Source organism: Anomalospiza imberbis, chromosome 23, assembly GCF_031753505.1.
Source record: "Anomalospiza imberbis isolate Cuckoo-Finch-1a 21T00152 chromosome 23, ASM3175350v1, whole genome shotgun sequence".
In the NCBI taxonomy this organism is placed as follows: Eukaryota; Metazoa; Chordata; class Aves; order Passeriformes; family Viduidae; genus Anomalospiza; species Anomalospiza imberbis.
In genome coordinates this window covers 3437930-3450946 of record NC_089703.1, presented here as the reverse complement: position 1 = coordinate 3450946, position 13017 = coordinate 3437930, and positions in this window count along the sequence as shown.

The window sequence follows — 13017 nt, the reverse complement described above, 5'->3', positions numbered from 1 at the left end:
TTTTTTTTTATGGCCAGATTTATCTATCTACAGACCAGCTGTGATGTGACCCATCTGATCCATCATCACTGGACAAGTGAAATACTAGCTTACAACACTTTCAATCCATAGAAAGTAAACACGTATTTTCACTTCCTATTCTTTTAGTAAAAACACTCAAAAAGTTTAAATTAAGCATTCCATTTGATGACATCCTTTACAAATCTGCTTTGTAACTCAAAAAAATACTGTCTCTTTCTGTTGCCAAATTTCCTGTTTCTGTACCCTGGGGGCAGCTGTGGGTCCTGCAATATTTGGTCAGAAGCATAAAAGCTGCTTTCTGCAAGCTTTATTAATTTTCAAGCCATTTCCTGTTTTCCCTTTGCAGCCAAACCCACCCCTTTTGGCAGGTACTGAAATACAGAAACACCCGATTCAGTCTGAAGAAAAGTTCAATTAGTTGAGAGAGGAGGAGCCACCAGGTGATTGCTCCAATTTTTGTTATCTGCTTTCCATGAGGCAGCTTTGCTTTACTGTGAGGTGATCTTCCAGCAGATTATGCTGTGTGGGATTGCAGACAGCTTTTGCAGAACTACAGATCCTTGCCTTCAGGAATGGCTTTTACCTTCCCTTAGTCCCAAACTGTTTGAGTTCAAATCCATCATATCTTAAAGACGTGTCACTCGGTCATATCTTTTGGGTTTAAGTCACTGTGGGTTTAGTTTCTGATTTCTGGAATGCAAGAGGTGAGAATGCCTAGTAGCCTCTAGCTGCCCAAATGGCAATCCTGAAGTGTTTCATCGGGCAGGTGTCAGGGAATGGGAGAAGGGAAGGTGCTGCTTTCACCTTGTCTGTGTTTCAGGCAGCCTTTCCTGACTGACAGGGAGACCACTCGGGATGTGAAGTCAGACTTGTTAATAAAAGAATAAAAAGTAAAATGTGTCCTATAGGAAGAGATTGGTCTCAGTATTGACAAACTCAAATATGCATATTATGCAGCTTTTTTAAGATAAGCAGCTGTAAATCAAGCCCTGTTCCTTGACCATCTGTGCTCCTGAGAGTACAATAAATGCACAGAGCTGGGGGCAGCCCAAGCTGTCAGATGAGGAGAAGAAAGACGGTGAATGAGAAAATGGCAACAATGCTTGAGCTTGGAGTCCTTAAGCTACAACAGTGATATTTGTCATTCAGTTTTAGAGATGGGGCTGCATTTTCAGCTGATATAAATCAGTTTCACCAAAATTAATATATACCAGTGTACACAAATCAGCCCTCCAATCTATGGGACATAGAGGAAGCCAAAAATATTTTAGGATTTGAGAAATGGGCACACACTGAGTCAGTGCCTCCATGCTGCACAAGAGGCTGATGGAGAGAGAAATTCTGGGGCAGCCAAGTGCCCTCCTAGCCAGGAAATCTTAGATGTATTGAATTGACTCTCAAAGTAAATATATTTAAAGAGAAAGAAGCAAGCCTCTACATTTTAAATAGTTTCATTTGAGATTTATGGGCAGATGTTCTTTGTACAAGTTGCTGTTCTCCATGATGGCATTTTAGTCAGTCCTGAAAAGAGCTGATTAAGATGTTCTGGGAGTGGGAAAGGGCACAGAGGGCTGCACAGCAGTTTTGTGTAGAGCAAGTTGGTTCATGTAAAATGGCAAGATGATATTTCAAAGTCTGTCATTTGATGTTGAAGTTTCAAAGTTGAAACTGGATTTTGTTCATATTTTAAGGTTTTCCATTAGTAGCAGATAAATTCAGGCCATTTAACACAAAAGCCTGAATTATATTTTTATGTAAGATAACACCATTGCCCACCTGAAGCAAAACACAGGTGTGAAGGGAGTAGGAGACATTTGGTAGATGGTCTGCAGTGCCTTTCTCAAGAGGATACGAGTGTTGGTTGTTTATAAGGACCCTGGAGCAGAGCTTTGAGCTGCTTCCTCAATGAGGCTTTCTCCAGAGACAGAGAAATTCTCAGGAGACACAGTCCTGGAAACATAAGTTTCATGGAGTTCAACAGGTTAAGAGCGGATTGTAGGGAGTTTACACACTCCTCAGGACACCCTGGAGTTGGGATTTCTGTCAGTGAGTACCTTATCCAGGAAAAGTCTTCTCAAAGTCTGCCAGCAGCTGTCTCTACGTGACATACAATGGAGTGACTCAGAGTTAAATATGGAATGCCCACTCTTTACTACTTTTAAACCTGTCACTGACCACCATGTACTTAACAAAAAATTATAAGGTTGATGTAGGTTTTCTTAGGTCAGGAGTGTTTTTTAACTAGAACAGTTATATAAGGAAAGCAACACAGCAATGGAGCCAGAAGGGGAAAGCACACAGACTCAGCCTCATTTATTGCAGAATGATCTTATGAGTTTGTTAATATTTTCAGAGGCTTTCACTGCTTTGAGAGTGAGCTTATACAGATAAAGCAAATGCCTGTCAGTAGGAATTTACATGCCCTAATTTTTTTAAATACACATTGTGATAGTGTGCTGGAAATTTAGCAAGAGACATTGAAATCCTGACAAGGTGACTTAGATCACACCTGCTGGGAATTTCAGCAGAACCTGGGGCAGTCCCTGGACTATTTAAAGCCATGCTGTGTCCTAATAGCCAGCCAGGAGCTGTCTGGGCACCTTCAAGGTGTAGCAGGACTTGCCTGGGATTACAGGGAGACCAAGGCACACATTGCATAAGGGCACAGCCAGTTCCTCATTACATGACTAATTGTCTCTCTGAATGAACTCGTGAGTCTTCGAGAAGAAATGAAATGCACATGGATGAAGAAATGACAAATACTACCCCCATGAAGTTCCATGAAAAAACTCCCATTTCAACTCTGATTTTAGGGAGGAATCATGTCTAAAAGAATGTGGTTTCTTTCCCTTTCTGTGTACAAAGCATGTTCCCAAGAATAAGCAGCTTCGTGGAGGAAGTGCACAAATGAACAAAGGCTGGTGGAAAGAAGAGTTGTGTTTCAGATGAGGAGGGAAGAGAGGGGCACAAAAGCAGGTCCATGTGGGGATGAAGACTCAGGAATGTGGGGAAGAAGAGAGTGCAGAGTGGTGTTTTTCAGTTGGGATTTATCTGCAAGCAATGTAAGTGAATCAACAAAGAGCTCATTTCCACAGTACCTGCGGCCAGGCCACGAGAGGGAGTGAGATGTTCACAGGTCCTGGCTGGGATGAAATTCCCTCAGTGCAGGGCTGGATTCCACTGCTTGCCTAATGCCAGTGAGGAATTTGAGCAGAGAAATACACTCCAGACAAGTAAGGTTTGAGCTGCAATACTTTTGCCACATCTTCAAGAAGCAGCATGGTTTTCCACTCCAGATGGGGATGGAAATGTGTGGTTTGGTGAGGGAAACCAGGCAGAGTGATCTCAGCACAGAAAACAGTGACACTCATGGAGACAGACCCCAGCTCACCTTTTGACTGGCAACCATACCAACAGGGAGCAGCTATCCAGAGATTTTATTAAGGAGCAAAGCACAGCTCAACTGAAAATGAATCCAAGCATTGAAATCAGGGCAGAGATCATGGGTGTTTCAGCTGTTTTGCAAAATCTGGATTCGTTCACGTATTATTGCACTGACGTGTTGCTGAATCACGCACTGCAATCTCTTAAAATGAAATTCTATACCAGTGAGTTTAACAAAGGGTCTCAGCTGCCACTGCAAATGCTTTGTCTAGGAGAAATACTAGACCAAGAGCATGGCTTTACAAACTTTTCTGCCAAATATTTATAACGTTGCACTGTATTTCTGAAAAATGAAGTGAGTAAGTATCATGGCAAGGGGAAAAAAAGCAACAGAGGACACCAAAAAAATTTAACGAATCTTCATCATAGTTAAAACACCTATCAGATTCAGAGTTTGATTTTTGTCTGGACTACACTATAAATTATTTATGTCTGGTTAAAATGAAATGATGGCTTGAGAGTGATGGCCAATCTGTGAGGAGAAGGTGGACCTCGAGGAAAACAATTAAAAGGAGTTCACAAAGATCGACCTTATCTTTGCATTACTCAAACCACTGCCTGGGATCACTGTGTGTGACAGCAGCTTGTCAGTCCAGGGAGACAAGGGAAAGCAGTTTAAAAGCAGGATTTTCCTATCTAAGGGGTAAGTTAATTCATGCTTTAAATTAGGGGATGAATGTTTTATGCTTTGCTCTGTATTTGCAAGACCTGTCTTGCATAAACTAATCCTGGGACACAAAGGAGAAGGAGATAGCTGCACTCTTGGAGGCCTGCTCAGCACTTTAATAGCCCCAAGCCATCTACATGCTGTCTTCAGATCAAGGCACTATTGTGTTGTTAAAAAATAAATATTTAAAAGCCAGGGCCTTTTAACATGGAAATGCTGAAAGCTTTTGCAGTGAATATCATTTAACTTTAAAGCTCCATCCTGTTGCTGCTTCGAGTTATTTTCCATATGAAATGGTGGAGAAACTGAGGTAGGTGCTGAGCACTCTGGTGACTTTCCCAAGGTTATACAGTAGATAGGAGTGGAAATAAATATTGCAGATTCTCCCTCCAGTGCCAATACGGTCTCTATTCTATAAATCACTTCATTAAATACAAGCAGTGAATTAAGAGGGTTTTTTCTTTATTGGAATATTAATAATATCTTGCTTTCACTGCAGAAAACTGAATTAGAGGACCGTGATTCATGGATTTGTAGGCGTAGACAGATGTACACCAAGTACAAAGAATATTAACAGTTTTAATCGCCTGCAAGCGCTACAGATAATTCAGTATCTTTCATAGCAAACCAGATTACTCCTAAAATGGGTGACTTAGACCTAAATATCTTGTATTATAGCCCATCATCCTGAGAGCAGTTTTACCCCTTCCTCTGTTTAAAAAAGGGAAACTAAGGCCCCAAGGTATTACACTCTAAGTGGAAGCTAAGGTAAAACTCTGGTTTTGAGATGGATTTTTTTACCTCAGGATGTGCATCCACGGAGTTTGACTTGTAGTTCATTACTGTATAGAACATTTATGTTGCATAAAGCTGTGTGCACACAAATCTCCCCAAGACCTCCCCGGGAATTCTTGCCTCAGTGGTGCCCCTGCCTTCTCCCGCTTTGGCCCCTGCCACAGCAGGGAAGGATGATGTGTCACAGCAGCAGAAGGGCTCTGGAAAGGAAAAATAAGGTGTCTGCTCTGAGTGACACCTGGTGCCACTTTATCGGGGACAATATTGCAGTAAACTGGATTTTCTGAAAAGTGACAAGTCTAAAGCAAACTAAAAATCATTAGGGCTTTCTTGAATATTTGCATTAACTAATCCTTTATTGGATTAATTTTTTTTAGCATCACAAGTGACTGATTCATCTTACTCAAAAACTGGACATTAAACACTTCTTATTAACTCTGTTCCTCTGGCCATCCCACGGAAGAGCATGTGATACCTGACTGGGATTGTAGCCAGAGGAAAGTTGATCTTCTGGATAATACATGACTTATATAATTTTGGTGAAAGGACAGGTTCTACCTTTAGGGACCCAAGAATAACAATACAACAAAAAGTAATTTTCAATTTTTTTTTAATTGAACGTGTTTTGTTAGACATTTTTGGTTTCTCCATTTTTAGTCTGCAACCATTCCACAATCCCTAAAAATGTCTTTTTGCTTCTAGCACTGCCTGAGAAAATGGACAGTGCATTCTTCATGTTACCATGTGGACAATATTTTTACCATATTTCTTTTTTGTGCCATTAACTTCCTGAAAAACTTACAAGAGCCTGAAGCAAACTTACTTTCTCTTCTGTGTTCCCTTCAAATTTGAGATTTAAGTGATTTCACTTATTCCTTTCTTGTGAGATGGATTTATTTTTGATGCTACTAAAGAAAAAAGAAAAAAAAGAAAGAAAAAACTGTAGAACCATCTCAGGCTGTGATGCCTGAGAACACTGCACAGTGCCCATTAATTTCACTAACGTTCCTCAGGGAGGAACATAAGTGAAGTTAATGGGCTTTACCTGGGGTTTACCATTTTTTGGTGATGTCACAGCTTTAGAGTCTTTGAAATGAGGCAGAATTTTAGAAGGCAGTATAAGCAGATGTATGAAGGATTTATGCAGACATAAATTACAACCATAAAACAGCACAGGGCACTGAGTTACCCCTGCTTGCACGGGAACACCAGGTTACTGTGGGACAGCTCCTGGCTGCTGAGGCACCTCCACCTCCCCAAGGGGACACCAAGGCTCCTACAGCTGGGATCCCCAACACACAGGAGGAATGAGCTCTGACTCCAATGGTTTAAGAAGGTTAACTAAGTACTTCATTATACCATATTATACTAAAACTATTACACTAACAAGAACTATCACTAACTAGAACACTCGTGACTCTCCCAGCTGAGAGTCCTAACACAGGTGTGACTTAATTGGTCAATCAATCTAAAACACCACTACCAGTGTCTAATTAAGAAATCACCTTGGGTGAACAATCTCTGTAATACATTCCACATGTGTACAACAACGAGATAAGAATCGTTTTGATTTTCTTTTCTCTCTTTCTCTCACAGCTTCTCTCACAAGAAATCCTGAGAAAGCTAAGTCTCTCTCTGTTCAGAGGACATGTGAATACCACACTACAGAAGTTCCAGTATTCCAACTACTTCCTGCCACTGCAGTGCCACCACAGAGGCTGAAAATCTGTGTCAGAGCAGCTCGCACTGCTCCAAGTGGGACTGCAATAAAATTTGGGAGGTTATTTTTTACATCACCGAGTGCCAGAGAAGTCCCCCCAGTGTGTTGCCGGTGAGCGAGTGGTTTGTGAGGCAGTGATGAAAGCTGCTCGGTGTAATAATTAGCGTTGGTTTGTGGAAAGCAGCTCCAGAGGCAGCACGGAGGCTCCACGCGGCTCCGCGGGCACTGCTGCGCCCGCTGACGAGATCCCACCTGACATCTCGCCCAGCTTATTAACAGGGCCAGGGAGATGTCACAAGGCATCAAGTCAACGTCTGCTGCCTCCCCTGAGGGACACTCAACTTCTGCACAGCCACAGAAACTTTAGAGAGGATAGAAAGATCCCTTTAGAGTGAAGATAAGCGAACAGGGATCACCTACCATGAAGAGCACTGTGGATGCCTCAGTTGTATTTATAACCATAACAAGGGTTTGTCCTCTTGAAGACATTTTTCTGCAGTAAAGTGCAGGGAGTGTTTTCAACATTTGCTCTATACTTCAAAGGTAGAAACAAGTCCTTTGCACCACAGGATTTCATCCCATTGGTTCAAGGATCTCTGTCAATGTTTTGTTTGGGTCTGTTCTTCATGTAGTATAGAAGAACCTGGGAATTCTTGACTTTTGAGTGGGAATTTGATTTATTTAATATAGGATTACAAAGGATGACAGATCTGTCCACAGAAAGAGCTCTAAAGTTCAAGTGTAAGGGCCCATGGCCACATACACACAAACACACATTTGCACACCCTCATCCTGCCACTTTACTTCCATTGGAACACGGTGCAAGATCTCACGTTCCTCATCTTGCCTCAAGTTGTTGTCCCTTTGGACAGCCCTGTTGGTTGTCTCTTTGTATTCCAGAGTGCTCTGTGGTTTCAGTGCAGAGATGGATGCATTTCTGTGCAGTAATTTTTTTGCAGAAATCTGGTTGTCTAGAATTGACCTGTAAAATATGGAATTGTGCACTTCTGGTAAGGATGCACATGATTTAATGAGTGTGAGATGCACTTTAAAGGGCAGTTTTCAAGTCCTATTTTGTAAGTAGTCTGATATTTTAAGAACATAATTCTATTTTTCATGAAGTATTTTTATGGTAAAGGGCAACAGAGAAGTGTGTAATAATTATTTCCATTATTTCTGCCTCTCAGCTGATGCCTGGAATTTCCACTGACACAAACATGCTTTCTGCATATTTAAATCCATGGAGTGCAGGCAGCAACAATCAATAAGGGAGAAGAGAAGGGAGTACTAATGTCTTGGGGTTGTTTTCTCTGCATTACAACAAAGATTTAGAAGATCCAGCCTGTTTTTAACTCCTGTAGTGAATAGCTTGTACCACATATAACTTTAATAAATACAGCCACAGAAGACATTTCACAGAATGTCTTTGTGAAATTCCCTTATCGAAGCAGACTGAGGAGTCACTAAAAGACCTTCACCTGCAATTCAATCAGTGCCTTTGTAAATGGAACTTTCTTGCTGGGTGTATGTTTGGTGTTAATTTGCATGAAATCCTCTCAAGTGCACCATCCTTTTTGGCCAAAAATTCAGCCCATCAATGTTACAGTGTTAATCAAAGATTAATTCGAGTTCTCTTTTGGTTTGTTTTGGGGTTCTTTTGGTTGTTATGGGTTTTTTTGTGTTTTTTGGGGTTTTGTGTTTTTTTTTACAGTCTCCAGTGGACCATGCAGACCTCATGATCTGGAAGGGCTTTATACTCAGACAGTTTACATGTGGGATTTTTATAAACATTAGTCAACTGCTTCAATTGCTGTAAATCCATTTGCTGTTCCTTAGAACAGAGCAAACACCCCAAAATGTTTTCTAGGGAGCACAGAGGACAAATTAAACCTATACACTTCCTCCTGAGAGAATACAACCTTGCTTTGCAGATATTTCAAGATAATTTCTGTTTTTCCACCATCCAATTAACAGATGATAACTGCCCCACCTTTAACAGATGGTAATTGAATACACACCCAGCTAAACCTGAGACAAAGGAGCAGAGGAGAACTTGCCTCCTTTCCACTGGAACATTCTCCTTTGTGATGCTCTGCCCTCTGCTCAGCCTTTGGTGGGTGCTCAGCAGCTGTTCCCTCCAGCAGGGCTGGAGATAAGGATCATAAGGAAAGCAATTCCTAAGAGTTATTAGTTTCCTGTCTTTTGAAGCAAATAGACCATGTTTATAATGGCAATCATAGGTTAAAAAATCCAGTTTATTAGACCTTGCATCAGAGCTGGGTTAAGTGTTGTGGTATCTTGAGGCATTGAGAATTTGCTTATACTTCCTTCTCTCTTCAGCTTCACTGAAAGGTGAGAGGCTGAAAAAGGTGCAGGTTGAAACAAGTTTCAGATATGAACATTGTGTTCAGCTCCAGCTGCTGTTTTAAAAGCCTCTGACTTTCATAATTTTTCCTCCAGAAATCCTGTGTTGGATTTCTTACATAATTTTTATTATAGAAACTCTTGAGCTTTTAGAAAATCTTGGATCTCTGATCTCTGTGAGTTTTTTTCTGATCTCAATAGACCCACTGGTAAATCTGACCAAATAAATATAATCTCAAAGGTCTTTTCCAGCCGAGATAATTCTGTGATTCTGTGATTTGAGGGGAATCTTGATACCACCTTTCATTTCATTGCATATGTCAGTAGCAGTGGATAAACATGAGCACAACTCTGTCAGTATCTTAGGAGGACTTTTAATTGCCTTTAATTTGCTTAAATCTCTGGTAATTCTGGACCAGTTGATAAACTATATAGAGGGCAAGCAGACTACCCTGCAGCAGCTGGGTACAAACTCATTCCTGAGGGAAAAAGGAAATATAATTCACACTCTCCCATCTCTTGTGACTGCATTTAGTGACTGTAAATGCTTTGCATTAAGGGAGTGACCACATGTCTGTGTAAGACACGCTGTCTGGGGCAGATGATGGAAGCCTTTTGATGGGTTTAGGCTGGTCTCATTTGGCTGCTGAACTGCAGTGTCTGAAGTTTTCAAATTCAATCATTGCTTCTGCCACGTTGATTAATTTTGATGCAATTTCCCTCCCAGCAGAGCAGCAGCAGCAGCAGAGAAGGACTGGGCAGGTGTAACACAAAGCTTCAGCTCACAGTTTCTATCATCTCATAAATGTTAAAACTTTTGCGTTTTCAGTCCTTTTTAGATATAAGACCAGAGGGCAAACTGCCCAGAGGTACCCCTTGGCTGCATTCATAAAACTGCCCAGTCAGAGCAGGGGATAATTTTTCTCAAGAGAAAAAAAAACCAAAACAAAAAAAAAAAAAAAAAAAAAAAAAAAAAAAAAAAAAAAAACACCACAAAAACACTAAAGCCAAAATGGTAAAGATCTGAATAAAAATGGGATTTATGTTCAGAGATGCTGCTTAGCACATGGTTTAAGTGCTTGCTGCATTGATTAACATACTGTTGGTCACTCAGGCTCAAGCAGTGGTGCCCAGGACACCTTGCGATGTCTGAAAATGAGGAGGAAAACCCTTTGCCATCATTCTGTGCACCTGGTACTGCAGCCTGGCCATGACATGTGCCTTAACTCAATGAAGCATAAGCCTGGAATAATAACTTCCTTCATGGAAAAATATGCTCAATTAGCTGCTCAAAAATGTGCATGAGGATGGACAGTTTTCAGTCCAAGTCTCTTGGAAGAAAGGATTTACTGGCTGAGACCCGAATCCTTCACGTGTGTCTGCACAGTGATTGCTCTTTCTTTTTAACTCCTTTACTTAAATTATTTGGGGAAGTTTTGAGCACTTCTAAGGGGAGTGCTGGAAGATAGAAACTCTGTCAGGAGCAAATGTTTTTTCTCTTAGTTCCTTACTGCTTGATGTGAAGCACACTGAGGATCCATGACCAGTGTGCTTTGTCACTGCCTTTATTGTCAAGGTTTCTCCTGGTAGTATCCTGAATAAAAAATTAAAGAGTGGAAATCCATATCACTGTTTTTAGTCCAAAACCTGCCTACTGTTGTGGTTTTCCAGCTCCTGCTACTGGGAGGTGTGGAGAGACATTGGTTTTCCTTCTTTGTTCTCCACAGAAGGATTCAAAACAAAATCCTCTACATTTAGAACCACAACTGGAATTGTTATCCTGATTTATAAGCATGTTTTTCAAAACCATTCTGTCCCCTTAGGGGAGCCTGGAAGGTAGACTCACAGATAAATCAGCTGACAGTCAAAATCTCATCAATGTGGGATCCCATCTTTGTGGAAGAAGAATATTTGGGGTTTTTGTTGGGGATCAATTCCCAATTGGGAAGTTTGTGCTTTTTCAAACCTGTAGGAACTAAAATGTAGTTCTGGAAGTATGAAAGAAGGTGAAAAAGCTCTGTGGGCCTTTGCTTGGGAGCACTGAAGAAGCACAGATTATAAAAAACCTTTATTTCTGAGACTACTCACTGATGCAATTTTGTGTTTTACCACAGTGTCAGTTGAAGTATGTAAGAATACCACCTGATTTATGTCTTTTATTTTTGATTGGGGTTTCTTTAACAGGAAGAGGAAGAAGGGAACATGAGAGACAGAAATATGGTAAAACTTGTTAATAGCTCACCAGAAGGGAGCAGAGCAGCTGTGGCTGCCCAGTATCAGGAGGGCACAAGAGGGTGCTGTGCACTCAGCACATCACAGCCAAACCCCCAGGTTACTGTCACTGAGTGATGCAAATAAGCAATTTTAAAAAGTAAAGCTTTAATATTTTTTAGGTAGAAAGCTTTGCTTTCTTCCTGCTAGCCGAAACGGTACAAAATGTTTGGCAAGTGAATGAAGCTTCAAAAGGATTCAAAAGAATTTCTGTGCTGTGAGGGAATGAGGGAAACAGCTGAGAAACAGAAATAAGCAGAAGCTAAAAAAGACAAAATTAAACAGGAAATGTTGCAAAGTGAAAGATGGGTCAGGAAGAAAGTCTCTGAAATCAAAGACAGCAGCCCATGGCAGGCACTGCAGCTGGACTTGTACAGCAGAAGATCAGAGCTGTCACACATTGCCAAAGAAATTCTGTTTCCCTGGCTGCTGTGGGAGCAGGGCTGATGCTTCACAAACCTATGTGATACCTCTCCCACAAGATGCTGAACCTGACAGGAATCCCTCTTCTCCTGCCAAGCCTTTCCCTGAGATCTCAGCCAGGAGAACTCCACAGGCTCTGTGCAGAATAGGCTGGCAGGGTGGGCTTGGATGCAGGGGTGACAGGTAAGGGATACAGGTGAGCAGCTGAGCAAAAGGAAGGGCTGTTCTGGACAGAAAGGAGTGGTAGTTTTAGCAAGGGCTGGTGGAATTCTTAGGGAAGCTGAGTCCTTTTCCACCCCTGCCACAAGCATGTTCTTGGAACTTTCACAAATTATGCCTTATTGTCTGTAGTCTCCCATCTGTGAAGGCTGAGGCATCTTGGAAATGAAAATGTCACATCCTGATTCTGTGCACTTGGTAAAAAAAGGGGGGTCTGCAGAGGAGGAGCCACAGAGACCCTTAAATCCTGTGAATAAATACCTGCTCTTAATAGAGAGCTGAATCTATCCATATAAAACTACATTGCTAAAGACATCAAAGCAGTTCTGCTTTCCTGTGTTAGAAACATCTTTATCTCTGACCTAAAGTCTTGGTTAAATTAGGGGCAAAAAACCAGTAGATTGCAGCAGGAGCAATTGTTTGCAAGATACAGCCCTAAGAGTTAAAAAAAGCATCAGTTCTGCATGAGAAATATCAGCTGCAGTTACTTGCTGATGCCAATTCAATGAATCCTGACCCCAAGAGTTATTCTGCATGTTTGGGTTTTACTAATCAGAGGTAGCCTGTCAAACTGCCACTTCCTTTGTAATTTAAAGGTAAATACTTTCAAATAAGCACCTCAGGAATTTATTTGGGTTTTACCCTGGTGGCTTATAGAGGGAGCTGTGCCCATTTCTTTCTGGGTGGTGTTTTCAAAATAATTTAAGACATGAAAGGCACCTGGAGCAGGATGTGTCTTTATGGGAGGGATCTAGAGGCTGTTTCAAGGTGGTTTAGATAAAAGACCTATGAGTTAGAAACAAGGTGTGCTGCAAAATGTGAGAGAGGCACTCAAAGGTATAAACCTTGATATGTTCATTTCCCAAGAGCAGTGCAGGGAAATGCTGAGGTTGGAAGGGACCTCTGGAAATCAACTTGTCCAGTCCCCTGCTCAAGCAGAGTCGGAGCAAGTTTGCCCAGTGCTGTCCCCAGTCGGGTTTTGTGGTGATATTCAACCTTTCTGGGAAACCTGGCCACCCTCACAGACAGAGAAGTGTTTCCTTGTGTTCAGATGGTTTTCAATCTGTGCTCATTTCATCGTTTTCTGTCAGTG